Raw genomic sequence first — 19,839 nt, 5'->3', positions numbered from 1 at the left:
AGGTCCAGAGGTGATAGGCCAAAAAAACTAATTCTCTTACAAGGCAAGGGATTTTCATTATTAAATAAAGCAGGTAGTTGAGTGAACATATCACAGAACTTTAGAATTTCAGAATTAAAACAGTTCTTAGAACATGTTAGGGGCCAATGTCGAAGGTCTGGCATGTTTATTGAAAAATTAATCTTATTACCTTAAAGTTACACTACATGTTGAGGTAGGGTGGTGGCATGGAGACAAGTTTGTGCAGTTTCATTTATAAGGTTGATATGTAACATCAAGGAGATTTTAAACATAGGGCATTATTAATAGCAAAAGAACAAAACCACGGTTTGCCTATAAATTCTAGAGATTACAATGGAACAAATTCTTAATCCCTTGCCAAGTTAATGCACAATTGGGTAGAAATGCTGGCTTCTGTGAAATCTGCTAACTTCTAAATTTTTCAGAATGAGAACTGTCTTGCCCAAATAGATTTTGGGTCAAAATTTGTTTCAACGTTTCAAAACCTCATCTCTATAAGTGAACATGTTCATTCCTGTACCATGCATTGGTAAGGAAAGTCAGAAAAGCATTGGAGATTTGGGTTCCAATCCCAGACCTGCCACTAGCTAGCTGTGTGACCTTGGTTTAATCTCTTCACTGGGTCTCAGTTTCCTCATTTATAAAAGGAGAGGACTTGACTAGATGATCTCTAAGATTTCTTTCTGCTCTAAAATTTGTATCTTTTTATGAAGTAGTATATTTCATTTTGACTGGTAGGAAAAAAGCCTGGGTTAAAAAAGATCAAATTAACTTTAGGTGGTAACAGCTGTTCTTCAATACAAATCAAGTCTGATTCTTTCAGTAACTGTGCCCACACCTCCTCCTGACTTCAAATTAAGCTTTACTAAGCAGATACTGTAGGGGGAAAAAAAGTCACAGGTTCTATGAGTTAGTAGGGCCCCAGAGACCATCTGGTAGAAGCAGTACCTGGTCCATTGGACATAGCTCCTACTTGAAGATTTCCCATGATGAGGATGGGGGAATCTACTCTTTCCTGAGAAAGCCCATACCTGTTCAACAGTTCTGATTGGTAGGAAGTTTTTCTTCATAGGAAACTAAAATCTGACTCTATGACTCTAGCCCACAGCTCCTTGTCCTGCCTTCTGGGATCGAGCAGACCTAGAAATAACAGCAGCTAGCATTTATATAATGCTTTAAGGTTAACAGCATGCTTTACAAATATTATCTCATTTGATCCTCACAACAGCCCTGGGAAGCAAATGCTATTATTTTCCTCATTTTTACAGATGAAGAAACTGAAGCAGACAGAGATTAGATGATTTGTCCAAGGTCACAGTAGTAAGTGTCTGAGGACAGATTAATTTAAGACTCTGTGCTCTTATTTCCTTCAAATGGCATGACCTTTAGTATTACCATCCTGATTATCTTCCTTTGGACGTGCTCTAATGCCCTTCCTAAATTGTGGCACTCAATACTCCCAACATGGTTTGATCAAAGCAGAGTACAGTCTACCATCTGCCTCTTTATAGTTGACCTTAGCGTAACCTATGATAACTTTAGTCTTTTTGGATGTCATGACCTATTGGTGATTCATGTTGACTCCACTGAAATTGAGAAGGGTCTAGAGATGAGATGTTACTTGGAGTAGATCACCTTAGACAGGGGCCTTGAAGTATGATGTGCCTGGAAGCTAGAGGGCAAGAGAAGTAATGAGAAGTTAAAAAGAAATCATTTTCTTAATTTTTTTTCTAGAACAAGTTTTGGTACCATGACAACAAGGTGGGAAGAGGAACAGAAAAGAGGATTTATTTAGACTCCTTTTTGCTTACACTTTAGGAGCAAAATATTCTAGATAAGCAAGAATATCAAAAAGAGAGCATGGACATTGAAGAAAGAATTTGCAATCAACTCATATAATTTTATATGTACTTCATGGACCCATGTAAGGGTCAGAAACACAGGGCAAATTCTATTTTGCTCTGTAAAATGCATGCAGAATTATATAGGTTGATCACAGATTCTCTCTTCAGGGTCCATGTTCCTGCCTCTTCTCTCTTCAATATTCTTGACTGATCTAGAACATTTTGCCCTTAAAAGGTAAACTAAAAGTTTTATAAGTAAATCCTCCCTGCTGTTCTTCTTTGCATTTGCTTTCAAGTGCACAAGTTATTATTGAAGCATGTTAATAATCCTTGTGCTAAAACTTGTGTGAATCTGGTGAAAGGTTTTGCTTTAAAAAGAACACATGCATCAAGTCAGATTGAATTATGGCTAGTCAATTACCTGAAAGCAGATCTTATATCTCAAGAAGAAAAATGTTTGTTTAAAGCCAATCCTTTCATATACAGTTTGCATACACATTCTGAGGGACATACCAGTTTCATCTTTTAAGCAAAAGTATGCATTTAATACAAATATCTCAGTGAAGTATTTGCCAGTAAGAAACTGCATATCTACCAATTCTTATCAATCAGTCAAAAGATATTCATGCTTATATATGCTAGGCTCTGTGCTAGTCAGTTTCTAGCAGTCTATTGATTTAAAAGACCCAATGAAAATATGGTGTGATTTTTAGGACCCCGAGAACACCATTTTAATACCAAATTACCTTCTCTACTGGCAGACTGACATCTTAAGTTGTTGTTGTTGATTTCACCTTGAATATGTCCACTTCTCTCCCCTGACACTGCCCTCACCCTGGTTGGAGGCCCTGGTTGCCTTGTGCTCAAAGCTATTGCAATTCATTCCTTCAACAATGCTTTGCTGTCATATTCCACTGGAAGTTGGGTCAACACTTAGATAGAACATTATGTGGATAATTAGATACACATTCAAGCAGGGAAGGGAAGTTCCTTCCTGGGAGGAAAGAAGATGACATTTGACCTGAAAAAGGGAAATTGGATAATCCAGGCTGTGTTGTAAGGGAGCATTGACATTCAAAGGGCTGTGATGGATGACGAAACTGGTTGCCAGAAAAGAGAGTCATGTTGAGGGGGCTGGAAGACAGTCGATGATGAGTGAGAATCAAAGCTAGATATGTGTACCAAATGTAAAAAGCCATGGGGCTTTTTTTTTGTCTATCAACCAGTCTTTCTATTATGAATGTTGGCATTCTTTCCTCCCATATTTCACTGATGCACCAGGGTGGTCAAGGATAGTGTTTACCATGCCCCATTATGGCTTAACTACCCTCATCCAGAATATATGCCATCCCTTCCTCCAGAATCTTGAGGCCATGAATTGATGGGAAAACATTGGTGAAAGGCCTCAACCAATTCCAGAATATGAGTCTTGTGTGCTGACTCCGAAAACCCATTAGGTCAGAACCCCTGCTAGTCCACTAGGTACTGAGGTAGCCTCATCATCTCTAAGTATCAAGGAGATACTGAATGACGTACATTGTGCCTCTTCCTTCAGAACTGATGGGCAAGGACTTAGAGGGTTTAGGTCAAGGCCTAACTCTCTGTATCTACATCTGTATCTATATCTATAGCTATGGCTAACTATCATTTGATGTCTCTTCGGCCCTTTGTGGCTAAATGCCTTGAAATCACTTTATTTCCTCTTACTCTTCTTAACCCCTTATGATCCAGCTTCCAACCTCATTGTTCCTCTGAAACTTCTCTATCCAAAGTTACTAATTACATCTTAATTGATAAATCCAACGGCATTTTCTCAATCTAATTTTCTCAATTTTTCTCTCTAGTGTTTTAGGGCATCATGTTCTCCTTCCACCTATCGGACTGCTCCTTCTCAGTCTGCTTTGCCGGATCTACATCCATGTTGTGCCTCTAACTGTAGGTGTCCCACAGGATTTGGTACTGGGCTCTCTTCTCCCTCTATGCTACATCACTTGGTGATCTTATCAGCTCCCAAGGATTTAATCACCATATCTATGCTGATGATTTTCAAATCTACCTATCCTGCCCTAACCTCTCCACTGACCTTGAATCTCACATCTTCAGCTGCCTTTCAGCCATCTTGAATTGGATATCCAGTAGACATCTTAAACTCAACATGTCCAAAACTGAGCTCATCTTTCCCCCTAAATCCTCCCCCCCCTAATTTCTCTGTTACTGTCAAGGGCAAAATCGTCCTCCCAGTCTCTCAGGCTTGAAACCTTGTTGTCATCCTTGAATCATCACTATCTCCCACCTTCCGTATCCAGTCTATTGCCAGTGTCCCCTCTGTGACATCTCTTGAATATACCCACTCCTCTTCCCTGATATTGCCATCACCCTGGTGCAGGCCCTCATTGTCTTAGGCTTGGACTGTTGAAATACCCTGCTAGTGGGTGTGCCTGCTTCCAGTTTCTCCTCAATCCAGTCTGTCATCCATTCAGCTGCCAAAGTGTTATTACTAAAGCACAGGTCCTACCATGTCACCCCCTACTCAAAAGATTCCAATGATTCCTCATTACCTCCCAGATCAGATAAAAAATCCTCTGTTTGTCACTCAAAGCTCATCACCTTGCTCCCTCACCCTACCTTTCCTATCCTCTTAGACTTTACTCCATGCCACATAATCTTTGATCCAGTGATACAGGCCTCCTTGCTGTTCTGTGAATAAGACACTCCATCTCTTGGCTCCAGAAGTTTTCTCTGTCTGTTCCCCAACCCTTCTCAGCTCTGCTTGCTAACTTTCTTGTATTCCTTCAAGTCCCAACTAAAATCTCAAGTCTTACCCAACCTCTCTTAATTCTAGTGCATTCCTGCTGTTAATTATTTCCTGTATATGGCTTATTTATACATCCTTGCATTCTTGTTGTTTCCCCCGTTAGATTGCGAGCTTCTAGAGGGCAGGGACTGCTTTCTGACTTTTTTTTGTATCCCTGGCACTTAGCACAGTGCCTGGAACTTGAAGGAAGATAATAAATGTTTCTTGACTGACTGACAAAGTGGGCCCATCATAGGCTCAGGAAAACATAGGTGATTACTGAACGAGGAGTTTTATCCTAGCTGGTGGTCCCAGGACTGACAACGAGTTTTACAGAAAAGGGAGAAGTTGACCTTTCTGCCATTTTCAGGAAAGATCTTCTGGTACAGAAATTGAAGAATAGCCAGTCCCTTATTCCCTTGGTTAAGACCTTTTGTTTCAATAAGCATTTATTAAGCACCTATGTGCCAGATACTGAGGTAATACAAATAAAAAACAAGTATCTATGTGCCAGGTACTGTAAATACAAAATAAAACAGTCCTTGCCCCTAAGGTGTTTACATTTTATTGGAGTGAAGAAATATGTACATAGAAAATTACGTGCAAAATAGGTATGAAACAGTATCTGACTCATGAGCAGTGTAGAAATGTGAGGGAGCTTGCTTCTGGGAGACATCATGTGTAATACAAATGCCTTGGAGAGACTGTGGAACATATATAGATATTCTGCAACTGGTTCTGGCCAGCTAAGCACATCGTAAATGGAAAGCTTTTTTTTTTTAATTAGTTGCATAGCCAGAATAAGGAAGGGGGTGGGGAGGGGCATCATCAAAAAGTCTTGAGACTGGGCCTGATCTCTTTGGCCGTTTTCTCTTTGGTTTCACTCTTGGTGAATCTTTTAGGCTCTTTCCCTAACAATGTCCATCCAGAGACAATGCCATAAGGCAACAGACTTTGGGGCCTCCCACATGGTCCTGTGGTTGCTGGCCTGTCTTGGTAATGGTTCTTTTGTTTTAGGTGAGGGGGTATCGATGTTCTGCCATCCCAGTATCTGGGTTCTGCCAATAGGTCGTCATTGATGCCCTGAGGAGCAAGGAGAGATCTTCAAGGGGCAACCTTTGGAATTCAGGCCAATAGCACCTGAGACAAGGACTCATTCAGTAATATAGTAGTGCCACACTTGAACTTGGCCAATACCATGCAGGAACTGAGCTAAGCATGAACCTGCTCTCTCTAGAAACCAAAGTGTCCCTGAGGTGTTGGGACTTTTTTTTTTTTGGTACTTGTATTCTTTTTATGTCTTTGGAGTAAATATTCTCTTTTAAAAGCTTTTGATTTTGTTAAATGGATACTAAGTAGTTAAATGGATCTGGGGCACTATATATTAGCATCTAACAATAGAGGGGAAGGGAAGGAGCCAAACAGCCAATTGGCATTTAAGGTGATGGCAGTAGAGAAGAGAACTTCCTCCCACCTTCAGGGTAGATGTAGCAGACGTCACTCTAGGATAGTCAGGCCTAGAGGATATTTTCTCAATATAGAATGCAGATTCTAGGAGGAAGACACTTGCAACTGAGAGGATTAGGAAAGGCTTCTTGGAGGAGGTGGCATTTGCCTGAGGTCACACAATCAGAAAGTATCTGAGACCAGATTTGAACTCAGGAAGACGAGTCTTCCTGACTTGAGGCGCAGTACTCTATTTACTGTGCTACCTAGCTACCCCTGGCACTTGAGTTGAGTTTTGGAAGGAAACAGGATTGTAATGTGGGAGGAAGTACATTCCAGGCTTGGAAGACAGCCTGTGCAAAGACACAGAAAGGGGAGATGAATTGTCATGTACGAAGAACAGTAAATAGTCCAGTTTGTCTAGGATGTAAAGTACCATGCATTGAGTCTGAAAGAGAGGCTTGTACCACAATGTAAAGGCTATGAGAAGCTAAACAGAGGAGCTTGTAAGTCATCCTAGGTCCTAGAGAGGGTCACTGGAGCTTCTTGAGTAGAAGATTGACATGTCGAGACCAGTGCTTTAGAAATACTGATTTGGCAGTTTTGTGGAAGATTAATGAGGGAAAGAAAAAAAAACTATTGAGCTTTTCATTTGTGCCTAGCATTATGTTAACAATAAGGGAGGGGAGAACCTGGAATCTGAGAGATCAGTCAGGGGATAACTGCAACAGTCTCAGCAAGAAATCATGATGGGCCTGAACTAGGTTCTGAGGGGGATGTATGAGAGATAGATTGTGAATATAAAATTGACAAGACTTGGTAGCTGATTGTATGTGAGTGATGAGGCAGAGAGGGCAGTATTGAAGATGAATCAGAAGTTACAAACCTGCAAGATTCAAAGTATGGGGGTGCCCTTAACAGAAATAGAGAAGTTAGGGAGTGGGAAAAGTTTGAAGGGGAAGAGTGAATTTTATTTTAGGTGTGTTGAGTTTGAGATGCCTTTGGGCCATTCCATTGGAGAAGTCAAATAGACCTTGACCTCCAGATAGAGAATAGGGCTGGAAATATAAATATGGGAGTCGAATTCAAAAAGGTGTTAGTTGAACCTATGACAGTTGATAAAGTATCAGAAAAGTGCAGTGAGAAAGAAGGGCACCAAGGACAGAGCACTATGATATATACCTACACTTAAGAGGTGAGACAAGGATGATGACCCAGTAAAGGAGACTGAGAAAGTGACCGACTAGATGGAAGGAGGAGAAACAGGAGAAAGGGATGTTACACACAACCCAGGAAGTAGAGAGTGAGAGTAAGAGATCACTGATAACCTTAGAGAGAGCTGGTTAGCGACTAATGAGATTAGAAGGCAGATTTGGAGGGTTTGATATCTTTGTAGTGTTTGTAAACCAAAGTGGTCTTCTGCAAATAACATAAGTAACCTTTAACTCCTCTGTGTAGCCACTGACCTTAGGAACTGCAGTTGTTTAAATGAGAACAGGAAAAAATGACAGTATAAGCCATAGTTCATACAGAAGGGTATGTTCTGGGTGGATTAATAGACTTTGCTATAACATTAAAATTCTTCAGTGAGTAGTAGGGTATCTAAGTCATCTTGATATCCTACTACCCATGTGGCACTGCAGATATTGACACAGGCTTTGGTTCATGGGCTCTGTCTGCCAATAAAACTAGGGGAAATGCCTTGGAAATGTGAGTCTTCATCAAAAAAGATGCAAATAAAGAAGTCTAGAAGTGTGGCAAACTGGGGGGTCAAGATCAGAAGTGATATGAGAAAAAAAAACCTATGGAACCAAAATATTTCTTTCATGAATAGTCTGGGGTAAGAGAACCAGAGCCATCTCAGTCAGAGTACCTACAACAATCAACCTGTCAGCATAACGCTGGGATGGGGGAAAGTCTATTGTAACTTTACTAACATCTAGGGCTGGAGGATGTAGCAAACCCATTCACCATCCCACTGACACCTAGACCAAAGCATATCCTTCACATACTTGGACCTATTGACTATTGTCACCACAATTACAACTATCGAATCAAAGATTTGGAAAGTCTTGATCAGATCCCCATGGCTCACTGCTGGACTTTTGTGGCAGAAACTGTATATTACTCAATTTGAGTTTGTCGAGAGAAAGATGAGGGCGGAAGTAAAAATAATCCATTGACAATAATCCTTGGGCATAGGCATCATGCCAAACAGATGGGTGCAAATATAGGCAGCCCAATTGTGCTGCTTGTGGTGGATTAGTTCTACTAGCTTTGGTTGAGATTTAGTGGCTGCAAAGTTTGTAATCCATAGAAGGGACTGTTGGAGTGATGGATTTGTCAGGAGACCAGAGTCGGATATTAATGACCACATATCTACTTGTTGATTATGATGTCTGGGAATATAGATGATTGCAAAATTGAATCATCTGAAAAATAATGTCCACTGGGTCTGGTTCTGACACAATAGCAAAACATTCTGGAGGTGTTCTAGGTTCTTACAGTTGTGATGGATAAAGATGGGCTAACATGCCCCCCTCTAGATGGGACCTCATGAATACAAATGAAGTTTTAGACGCAGTTAGGTAGTACAGTAGATAGAGTGCTGGACCTGGAGTCAGGAAGACTGAGTTCAAATCTGACCTTAGACATTTATTAGTTGTGTGACCCTGGGCAAGTCACTTGATCTCTTTCTGCCTCAGTTTTCTCAACTGTAAAATGGGAATAATAATAATAACATCTATGTTTCAGGGTTGTTGTGAGGATCAAATGAGGAAATACGTGCAAAAGCACTTACCACAGTGCCTGGCACATAGTAGAAGCTTAACAAATACCTGTTCTTTCCCTCCCTTGGAATGCATACAGTATAGTTGTTTTCTCCATCAACCATTTCATGTGTGTGTGTGGGGGTGTCAAGGAATTATAGTGGAGGTTGGGAAGGAGATGTGGAGGATACTGTCAGAGAACAGCCCCTACAGCAATGTTAGACATGGTGATTTACACGATAAGGTGTTTCAGCAGATCTAAATGCTGTGTTTGGTGATAGCATTTAGAGCTGGAAAATAGCTTAGAGATCATCTATGTCATCCAATATTCCCATCTTTGCAGATGAGAAAACCGAGGACCAGAGAGGTAAAGGTCATGTCAACATCATTATAACTGATATTTATGTAGCACTTGAAAGCATGCAAGGTATTTTATATACATGACTCATTTGAAATTTATAACTCCTTGAGGTAGGTGCTAGAGGCATTATTATCCCACTTTTCCAAAAGCAGAAACTGAGGTTCAGAGAGAAGACTTGCTTTCAGTAGTACAATTGGTGTTAAAGATGGGATTTAAATCCAGAACTCTATCACTTCACCATACAGAATATGAACTTCTTTTTTTAATAATCAAATTTATTTATATAAAATACATGTTCTAATTTTTATATTTTCAATGGTTCTTAAATCTGTCTCCATTCTCGGCTCATGTTTAGTCCTACCCTCTCTTTCTCCTTTGACTGATTTACTGACTGCTGGTTCTTCTTGACAAACTCAATATGACCCCAGCTCCTTCCTATGTCTCTCTAGGATAGCTCCTCCTTTTTATACACATTCTTTAAGGCATGACCACATCTCTCAGGCAATGACTTTGATTCAAGAAAGAATACAGTCTCGGTTAACATTCAATTCTAATTGATTCAGTCAAGAAGTGTTCTTACCTTGCAAAAGCAAATCATTTTAAGTGAAGTGGGCTGATCAATAAAGCTCTATCCTCATACCATGCCAGGTCGAGACTTAGGGTCCACAAGGAGCTGGCATATGAATCACACTCCTTTGCCTTGTTGAGGCTACCAATCTCTCTCTAAGCAGAGTGTGGTACCCTAGGCCTTACTCAGGCTAGTCTTTTAGCTCAGGTTTATGAAATCCTCTCCCTACAAGGTCCAACTCAAGTGTTACTGCTTCCATCAGAACATCCTTAATTTCCCTAGCTAAAATTAATTCAGTCCTCTCTAGTATCCTCCTCTATTTTACCTCTTACGTGAATTTTTCACATTCTAAATGATACCATAGTTATTTATATACATGCCATATCTACTTACTAGACTATAACTTTCTTGGAAGCAGGGACCGTAGCTTTTTAAAAAAATCTTTGTATCACTAGCCTAGCACATCCATCTACATCGAGTCAAGTCAAGTCAACTGGCCTTTATTAAGTGTTTTCTATCTTCCAGGTACTACTTAGGCACTGAGAATGCAAATACAAGCAGAAGGAAAGAAAGCCAGTCCTCGCCCTCAAGAAACTGACTAATGGAAGCTGAAAATTGAGGACAGTTGTTTGGGTAGAGAGGAAAAAGTACAGAAAGTCCAGATTATCAGGAGTGGAGACCGGAGAGAAAAGAGGGCATGACTGACCTGAGCCTTTTCCTTAAAATGGAGATTCTGAACCTAGAAAGACTTACACAAACTGGTACAAAATGAAGTGAGCAGAACCAGGAGAACATTGTACACAGTAACAGTAATATTATATGATGAAGAATTGTGAATGACTTAGCTATTCTCAGCAATACAACCACGCAAGACAATCCCAAAGAATTCATGATGAAGCATGCTATCTGCCTCCTGAGAAAGAACTGGTGTTTTCTAATACAGACCGTAGCATGCTATTTTTCTCATTCTTTCTCCCTTTCTTTGTCTTCTTGCACAAAATGATATATATGGAAATATTTTATATAATTGCACATGCGTAACCCATATAATATTGCTTACCGTCTCAGGGAGGGAGGCATAGAAATTTGGAGCTCAAAGCAAAAAAAAAAAAAAGAAATAAAAACAACAAATGTTAAAAATGCCTTTACATGTAATTGGGGAAAAAATAAAATATTATTTTCAAATGGAAGTTCTGGGAGGAACTAGCCAATTAGAGGAAGGGGCCCTAGGAGCAAAGAATACTTCCAGTCTGAGAAGTCCAAGGATAGTGTAAACTTCCAGGGTGAGGAGGGTTTTGTGAAATGGTAAAGAAAATCCATGGAATCAGGACTGGAGCCTGGAGACAAATAAATGTAGGATTAAATTTATTCTTAGATTGAATTGTAAAATCTTTTTAGTCATTTCTACTTTAAAGGAGTTTATTCAATATTTTTAAATAGGAAGTACCACAAGGAACTAGCTTCCTCCAGGAGGGGAAAAAGGAGATGATGCAGAAAGGGAAAGATAAACATTTTTGGCTACTTCATAGTAATGCAGGTGTGGCATCACATCCTCCTTCTCTTTCTCCCTGAGCTGACTTAGTTACCCCAACATGCACTCACACTGGCAGTTCTGGGGAGTTTCCCAAAGTTGGAAGGCTGGAGGATGAACCATTGCTATATGGCTCTGACTCTCTCAGGGTTCACCAGGTAACCCTGGTGGGATGAATATGCAGTCATCACTTTCCATTGTAGCTCCTGAGCCCCAACCTCATAGTAAGTGACCCATTGCTAACCTATGATATGAAACTCAAAAACTCTTCTGTTAGATGGGACCTCAATGGTATACCCAATAAAAGTAAATGAGCGGATGGACCACAATGTCCCATAGCCATCTTTACTTCATTCAATGCTCTGTCATCAAATAAGTCCTCTAAGTACATTTAACGGAGGGGCATTTTTCTCTCAATTCTTCAGAATGCTTTATGTCTTTCCTCAAGCCTTTTTTTAGTCTGAGGGGTTGTTCTTTCCAAGCTGATTTGATCAGAATTCCTTATACTTTTTTCTGTCTTTTTCAGAGACCAAAGTATTCACATAACAAAGTGGGCAGTACCTTACATCAACACTTGACCTAGAACCAGCATTTAACTGGGGGAATGACTTTCTCCAGACTTTTCATCTGTTTCATGTACTATTGATTAAACAGATTTTTAGATTAGACCCTAGAGTCTATACTAAATCTGAGTGCACATTTCAGAATTCTTAACAGTCAGAGAGGAGAAGCCCTTCTTAACTCTGTATAGATGCCTTACTGTAGAGAGGGTTAATCAGAAGAGCCTGATCTGCTCTGTGGGGTTATAGAGAGATGAGCCCTTGTTTAGGATTTTGCTCACTTCTGTCTCTATGAAAGGGATAGACATATCCATTAAGGTCCCATTTGGAAGGCTGAGAACAATATCTCCTGGGTCTGGGCACCATACCTCATGGTTGATGGATAGTTGATTACATGTTTCAGTATCTATGAATGATTTCATAGGCTAAAGCTGTTGTGGATTTGAGTGACTCCTGTCTACCAGGCATATAAATGAGGAGTAGGGAGTCTTTGGTGGAGACTATGGGGCAGCTGAAGAGACAGAAGTGTGGCAGAGGTAAAAGTGGATCTGGTACCCGGAGTAGGAGGACGCTGTGTGTCTACACAGCTTTTCACTACCCCTTTCCAGGAGTTACCAATGGCTGCCTTAGAGAGGCCTTCACATCATATATGCTCCCATCCATGAAGCTCAGGAGGTGGCAGTGAAAGGTGATGTTAGGGCCTCTCAACCAGGAAAGGATTGAATCATCAGATCCCACCTCCCAGATACAGAAAGGGTGATTTCCTGGGCAACGTGGAGTTCCTGGAGAGTTCTAGAGGGGACTCCACCAGCTTTTTGGGGAGGACAGGATCAAACATTTGGCTCCAGAGTTAGAGGAACTGTTGAGAATCCTCAACATGGATGTGAGGCGAAATGGTGAGGAACAAAATCTTGAACTTTGCCCACCATTACTGTGAGATATCTAGATCTATGGGGTCAAACTCAAATAGAAAGAGGGCTACCAAACCATGCAAAAGGATCCCAGTTATTTGTATATTGACTTAGAAAATCACACATGTTTTTATATACATATTTTTTAGATTTACACCAGTGCATTAAAATCAGATAGGAACTACATTTTAATATGGTTTGGGCAGCACTTAGGAGTGCTGTGGGCTGCATGTTGAGGGGTGGGAAGGGATGTTTGACACCTCTGCTCTAGAATGTGCAGATTCAATGGGAAAGGTGTTGCTAATCTAGCAACCCTGAGTTCCTTTTCTTTTGGGGTTTAGGGGGAGTCCAAGCCTTTAAAATAGCCTGGAGGCCTTGTTTAGATTTCTGGAGTTAAGATGTAATTCACCATAAGGTTTGGAGTGCTGTCTCTTTTTTAGTAAATTTCCTTTCAGTGTGTATTCCTTGGGACCATAAGTCAGTAGGCCTGTTTAGAAACCTGGTAAGGAATATTTGACTCACTGTCTAGGAGAAAATTATATCAACTATTTATGGGTTACTGTGAGTACTTTGTATTGCTTTGCATTTTTTATGAGGTGAAATAAAGCCTGACTTACATCTGATGTTCATTGTTATCTTGCGTGCTTTTTTTGAGGAATGATCCCATCTTTTTGATTGAGGGAAATCTCATGTAAGTTAGCAGAAAAAGTTATATAGCTGATTCACTAGGGACTGGCTTTATATGAAAGGCCATATTAAAGCAAGAGGAGGGAGACAATAGTCTTTAAATTAGCTTATTAAGGGCAGATAAAACAATATGGAGGCAGGTGATTGGATCTTTCCCTGGCCAATCAGTGATATTGTGCAAACATAAAGATTTTTTTTTATTTTTAGCAAGAGAAGCATAAATACAGGATGATGAAGGTTGGTAGCAGATCTGCTCAGTCTGTGTTTATTCTAAGGGGCTGTAGCAGTCATATAAAAGAAGAGGTTCTTTTATGTTCAAACAATCAGAATCATAGAATTTGGGAAGGTTTAGAGATTATCTAGTGGCAATCGTTTCAGAGAAGTGAAGTGACTTGTTTGAGGACACATAACTAGTTAGGAGAAGAGCCAGGATAAGCATCGAGGTTTCTTGGCTCCAAGCTGGGTACTCGTCCTTTCCATTACTCCATTTCCATTAACCTCTCTGTAAGAATTACACATTTAGCTAAGAAGACATGGCAACCCTTGAAAACCCTAGATGCTGGTTAAGTCTCTTCTGTCCTTAAAATATCACAGAAGACTTAGTTACTACCTTCAGTGGTATGAAAAATAAAAGGAATAAAGTAAAATAATTAAATTCATTAACATATAATAAACCTTATGACTTTTTATATCTACATTTTTTAAAAAATAGGCAACATATCCTTTTTTTTGCTACAATCACCCATTTTTATACAAATTGGCTTTGAATTCAAAAGCTTTTGCCATATATTCTTTAATTCTTTATCATGAAAGTTTACTTGTGCCCAGAACTTAGCCCAGTGACTGACACATTATTATTGTTGCTGTGTTTCAGTGGTGTTTGACTCTTCATGACCCTGTTTGGGATTTTCCTGGCAAAGGCACTGGGGTGGTTTGCTGCTTCTTTCTCTGGCTCATTTTGCAGATGAGGAAACTGAGGCTAACAGGGTTAAGTGACTTTCCCAGGGTCACACAGCTAGTAAGTGTCCAAGGCTAGATTTGAATTCAGGAAGATGAGTCTTCCTGACTCCATTCCTGGTATTTTATCCACTATCCGCCTAACTGCACATAGTGTAAGTGCTTAATAAATGCCTGTTGACTTGTATCATATTGGATAGTAAGCATGCCTTTAATGGTCAATCCATTATTCCAAGTCTAGCTTTTATTATATAGTCCACAGGTTTTTAATGAGACTTAAATCAGTGTAGTTCCCATCCAGACCATTGAGGCAGGTTTTTCTCCAACTCTTGGATATATTTCTTTTCTTTTCTTTTTTTTTAAGGAAATAGTCGCTTTTATTTATACAAACAGCTGTCATTACTTTCAAAATTCTGTTACTACTTTGAAGATGAAGGATAAAAGAGGTTGACAAGAGGGAAGGAGCATATTCATGGCAAAAGATTTTAACTAAGGTATTAAAACTAAAACTGGAGAAGGAAAAATCTCATAGCCACATTTCATCTTTATCATCTTTCCATTCTAGATTTTAAAAGATCACGTTCTCAGTCTCGAACTTCTCTGGATATATTTCTTAATCCCATGTGGGATGGTACAAGGTCGTATTGTCACATTCCATCTCCATTTGAAAACTTCTATAATTTCAGAATAATTCTGCTCCTCAATATGTTAATATATTTATCAGAGTTTATCAATCCTTCAGTGGGGACAAGACTTTTAGTCCTATTAGAAGTGAAAAAAAATCCTTAAAACATTTGTGGGTGGATGTTTTACATGAAGAGGAAAAAACCCAGATCATATAAGTACTGTTTTATTATGGACTTGCCTGATTTTTGAAATGCTTGACTTCCCTTCACCAACAACCACTGTATCTCTAACAGTCATTGAGCTGTCCTCTTTAAGAATCATAATTTTCACATATTTCCTAGGAGTATCCACTCTGAAAAACAACAAAAGAGTAGTGAAACACATATGTATGGCAAAAAATTAACTAACGGTCAACTGAAGGTAAGGGAATCAGTTCAGTGTGGTTTTATATGATCAAGTTCAGATGTCATGAATGAAACCCACGTCAGTAAAAGCATAACATGCATGACCAATGATATCATAAAATCAAACCATATCAAAATTATTACTTGTTGCAAGTAATTTGCACACAAGAGGAGACCTTGTGTCAGGCAGGGACAGGGTGGGGTGTTCCCTTTGGGCAAAATGATTTATCAAAGATGGGGGCTGGGGTGTTGTTAACTACATATACATATATGTATATACATATATAGACACATGCGTATATACATGTATATATGTATGTATATTATAAAACTAGAAATATGGAGGGAAGGAGAAGAGAATAAGTGTCTATAAAGCATCTATTATGTGCCAGGCATGTGCTAAGCATTTTATAAATATTATCTCATTTCATCCTCATAAAAACCTTGTGAGGTGCTATTATACAGTTGAGGAAACTGAGGCAAACAGAGGTTAAGTGACTTGCCCAAAGTCACACAGCTAGAAAGCTTCTGAGGCTGAATTTGAGCTTGTGTCTTCCTGAATCCTGGCAGAGTACTCTAACCACCAGAGGTGGAAGGGAGAATGATATTCAGGACCCAAAAATATTGTGACAATTGGCACTGGGCTGAAACTAATAAAATGAAATGCAAAAGGGATAAATGTAAGGTATTACACTTGGCTTCAAAAAATAAACTATACAAGTATATACAAGTACAGAAGAAAGATCTTGGAGATCATAGTGGATTGCAAACAGTATGAATCAACAGTGTTATGTGACCATCAACAGAGTTAATGCAAGCATGGGTTACATTAGGAGAGCCACAGCTTCTAGGAATATTGGGGTGATGGTCCCTTTGCACTCTGCTTTTTAGACTACATCTGGAGTATTGTGTTTATTTTTCAGTGCCACAAAGAAGAACATTAATAAACTGGAGAGCATCCAGAGGAGGACAAAGAGAATGGTAAATGGCTCTGAGTCCATGTTATAAGAGAATCACTTAGAGGAACAAGACATGTTTAGCCAAGAGAAGGAAAGATTCATGGGGGACGTGGTAGCTATTTTTGAATATTGGAAGGGCTAGCAGTTACCAGAGAAATCAGATGTGTTCTATTTGGCCTCAGTCGGTAGAACCAGGAGCAATGAATAATGAATGCAAATGGCAAGTTTAGGCTCAATGAAAAATCAACAACAAAAATCCAAATTTCCAAAAAATTAGAGCTATCTAAAAATGAAATGGGCTGCCTTTGAGAAGTGGTGGTTTCCCTCTTGTTAGAAGCTTTCAAGCAGAAATTGGGTGTCTTCTTATCAGCTTTCTTATAGGAGGTATTCCTTTCAGGTAGGGGTTGGATCAGATTAGGGGCCCTCTGAGGGCCCCTATAGCTTTTAAATTGTGTTTCTGTGATTCTGTGATCTTGCTTTTCAATGGTTAGTGACTATTTTCTCCAGAATATACACATATATACCTAACTAGGGATCAGAGAGCTTTTAAATTAACTAAGGTATTGTTAGAGAAATATTTATAATCAAAGTTTGGAAGTTTAAAAATTTCAAAAAGTTTTCATACCAGAAAATTTTAAATTTTCAACCAAAAATAAAATTTTTTGTCTAGGTATATGAAAGTATTTAGTTTAAGAGCATCATTAAGGAAATTAGAATATTTTCCCATTTTTTAAAATGTTGATATTTCACACTCAAAATCTTTGAAAACTGTTTATTCCATTTATTTCAATTAACATTTTTTTTCTTTTGAGAAAAGCAAATATAACACGTTTGATAATTTAGGGGAACAGAATTAGGATAGAAGGAAATAAATTATAAAGGGATGAATAAGAATCAATAAAATAAGAGATCACTTTGGCCAGTGACTACCAAGAGAGCTAAGAAACTGACAGCCTGCTTACCATCATTGTAAAGAAACATTCCTCTATTATTGGAGTTGCCTTGTTAGTATCAGGGCCTAGATTAGTGCCTTTGCTACAGTAAGCCTTCAATGAACATTTGTTAAATGTTTGTTTCAAACTCACCAACAACCAAGGTCTTTGGGGCTGATAATGGAAAAGATAGCACAAGGGATAACCTTTTTGCCCTGTGTTGCTATCATTATTCTTCTCACCATGCAAAATCTTCACATACCAAAACTTTAGAAAATCAACTTAACCATTTTTCCTGATTGCTTCTTAAGCATTAGCAAAACATAATGCAGGGATGATTATCCTTAAGTTTAAGAAGTTTGAGATTTTTAAAGCATATGATAGCCGCTCAAAGATGTCTTTAGCAGTCTGGAATGTTCAAATTTTTCTATAATTAGACACCAAGTCTTACAGCTAAGTAATAGGCATGCCCAACTGTCAAACTGTAAAATTATCCTTTCATTTTTGATGATTCCACACTAAAAGATGAAAGTTTCTAATGAAAACTAGAAATTAGAAAAATTAGAAACTTAGAAATTAGAAAATTACTTATAATTTTTGATTCAAAAGGCCAATACGGTTAAAATAGAGGCAAATCAAACTCTGAGGTGAGACTTTACATTCATGATATTTTCATGAGAAAAGTTGTCAAGATCCTAAAATGTCAAAATTATTCACAGACAATGTCTTATTTAGCAGTAAGCTAATGATCTCAATATAGTCTTTTGAAAGATCAGTGTTGGGCCGAGAACTGGGTAAAGTTAAGCTGATTACTTTTAGTATTAAATAATGATGTACTACTTCTACATTGGTGAAAAAAAAATGAGGATTTTTCAAAAAGGTCTATGGAGGCACTCCATTTTCAGAACAAGAAAATAGATGAGCCTTCAGTAAAGACGCTGGCATGCTAGCGTGTCTAACATCCCAAATGCTCAACATTCCATCTTGATCACAAACAACGTGTTCCTGATTGGAATGTCTATCAACACAATGGAGTGGAACTCTTGTCGCCAGTCAGTGACATTATCTGAGAGGGTTCCTTTCCTTGCTGTTTGAAATGCCCTATCTTTAACTGTCCAATTGAATCCACTGTGAAAATCTCAGGAGCTAAAAGGAAGGTCACTGCAAAGAATATGCTGCTGCCTGCATTATCGATAGTCTGTACAATTTCTTCAGAATCAGTTCTGAAGATGCTTTTTCTTCCATCTTCTCCAAAAGTCACAATTTATGGACTATTGCACACAATACTTGTACATCATACATTCCTATAGGACAGGCTGCCTGGATGAATGTAGTAATGGTCTCTTGCCAGTTTCTGCTTTTCTGAGAGAGTCTCATTATTTTGATGGTGAAGAAAAATTGTTTTATATACTGCCAGAGGAGTCAAACACAAGGCCCACGGGCTCCTTGTGGCCCCCATAATACTCCCAAGTGCTACCTAACCAGATTAAAATATAATTGGGAAATATTTAACAAAACACATACAATAAAATAAAGCACAGGTCATATTAATATGTGGTTTTCTAAGTCCATATGTGGCCCACAGGGATTCTTATGTACAGTTTAGTGGCCTTTGTTTTTGTTTGAGTTTAACACCACTGATGTAGGTGAAACAGCTACAGTTCTTTCCGGTCAAAAACTTGCAAGTCTCTTATATCACTATGGTGTTGGATGTCACCTTATAACTAATGGTCACCTTCAAACCCTTTATAAAAGCTCAAGTTACCAAGATCTCTAATACACTGTAGTGAAATACCATTTTCTTTATTATTACAAAATCCTATAGCAAAGGTCTCTGTAGGCTTCAGGGTCATGGGGGCATAGGCTATCAGTGGGTTTTGCTGGCTTTCTGGGACACAATCTTAGCGTAGATCTCCATAGTGGAGAGGACAGAACTCTACCATAACTCACTACAATAGAGAGTCAACAAACTGACTCTGAGAAGGATTTATTTACCAGTTGCAGAAGATCTATCAAACTGAACAAAAGATCAGAGAATGATGACTCATATGAGGAAGAAATTCAGTATTGCTACCTGACAAAGGCTAAGAAAATACATTGATAAGGCCCTGGTAACAGACACCTGGTATGAGAATAAGGTGGGAAGAGCTGAAACAATAAGGGAGCAAAGAGCACTCATAGAGTCTCAAAATAGTGAAAGCCAGAATAACACTCACACCCTTGCAAGTTATGCCAGCTTTTCCTTAAAAGATTTTGAAACCAACCTTGAGACTTGATTGGCTCAGGCTAATGGCCTAATTTCTTGGTCACCTGAGTATAAATCAGCCATGAGTATTCTCAATACACATTTTCATTAGACATCCTTTTCTTGTTAAGAATGGTTAAGTAAGTCTCCTTTTGTTAACTGTTGAATGGCCTGTCTTATTTCATTCCATTATCAGACCTACACCACCAGAAAACTGATGAGTG

At 38.9% G+C, this 19,839-nt stretch overlaps 1 pseudogene; it reads right to left on the bottom strand.

Annotated features, from left to right (window-relative positions):
- Positions 1–18,057: 18,057 nt before the first annotated feature.
- Positions 18,058–19,288, bottom strand: LOC110208499 (nucleoporin Nup43 pseudogene; annotated as a pseudogene).
- Between the last annotated feature and the right edge of the window lie 551 nt (positions 19,289–19,839).

The sequence above is a fragment of the Phascolarctos cinereus genome, unplaced genomic scaffold (genome assembly GCF_003287225.1).
Source record: "Phascolarctos cinereus isolate Bilbo 61053 unplaced genomic scaffold, phaCin_HiC Scaffold_3;HRSCAF=262, whole genome shotgun sequence".
Lineage (NCBI taxonomy): Eukaryota > Metazoa > Chordata > Mammalia > Diprotodontia > Phascolarctidae > Phascolarctos > Phascolarctos cinereus.
The sequence above is the reverse complement of the archived record's forward strand: the minus strand, read 5'-3'. Positions and strand labels throughout refer to the sequence as shown.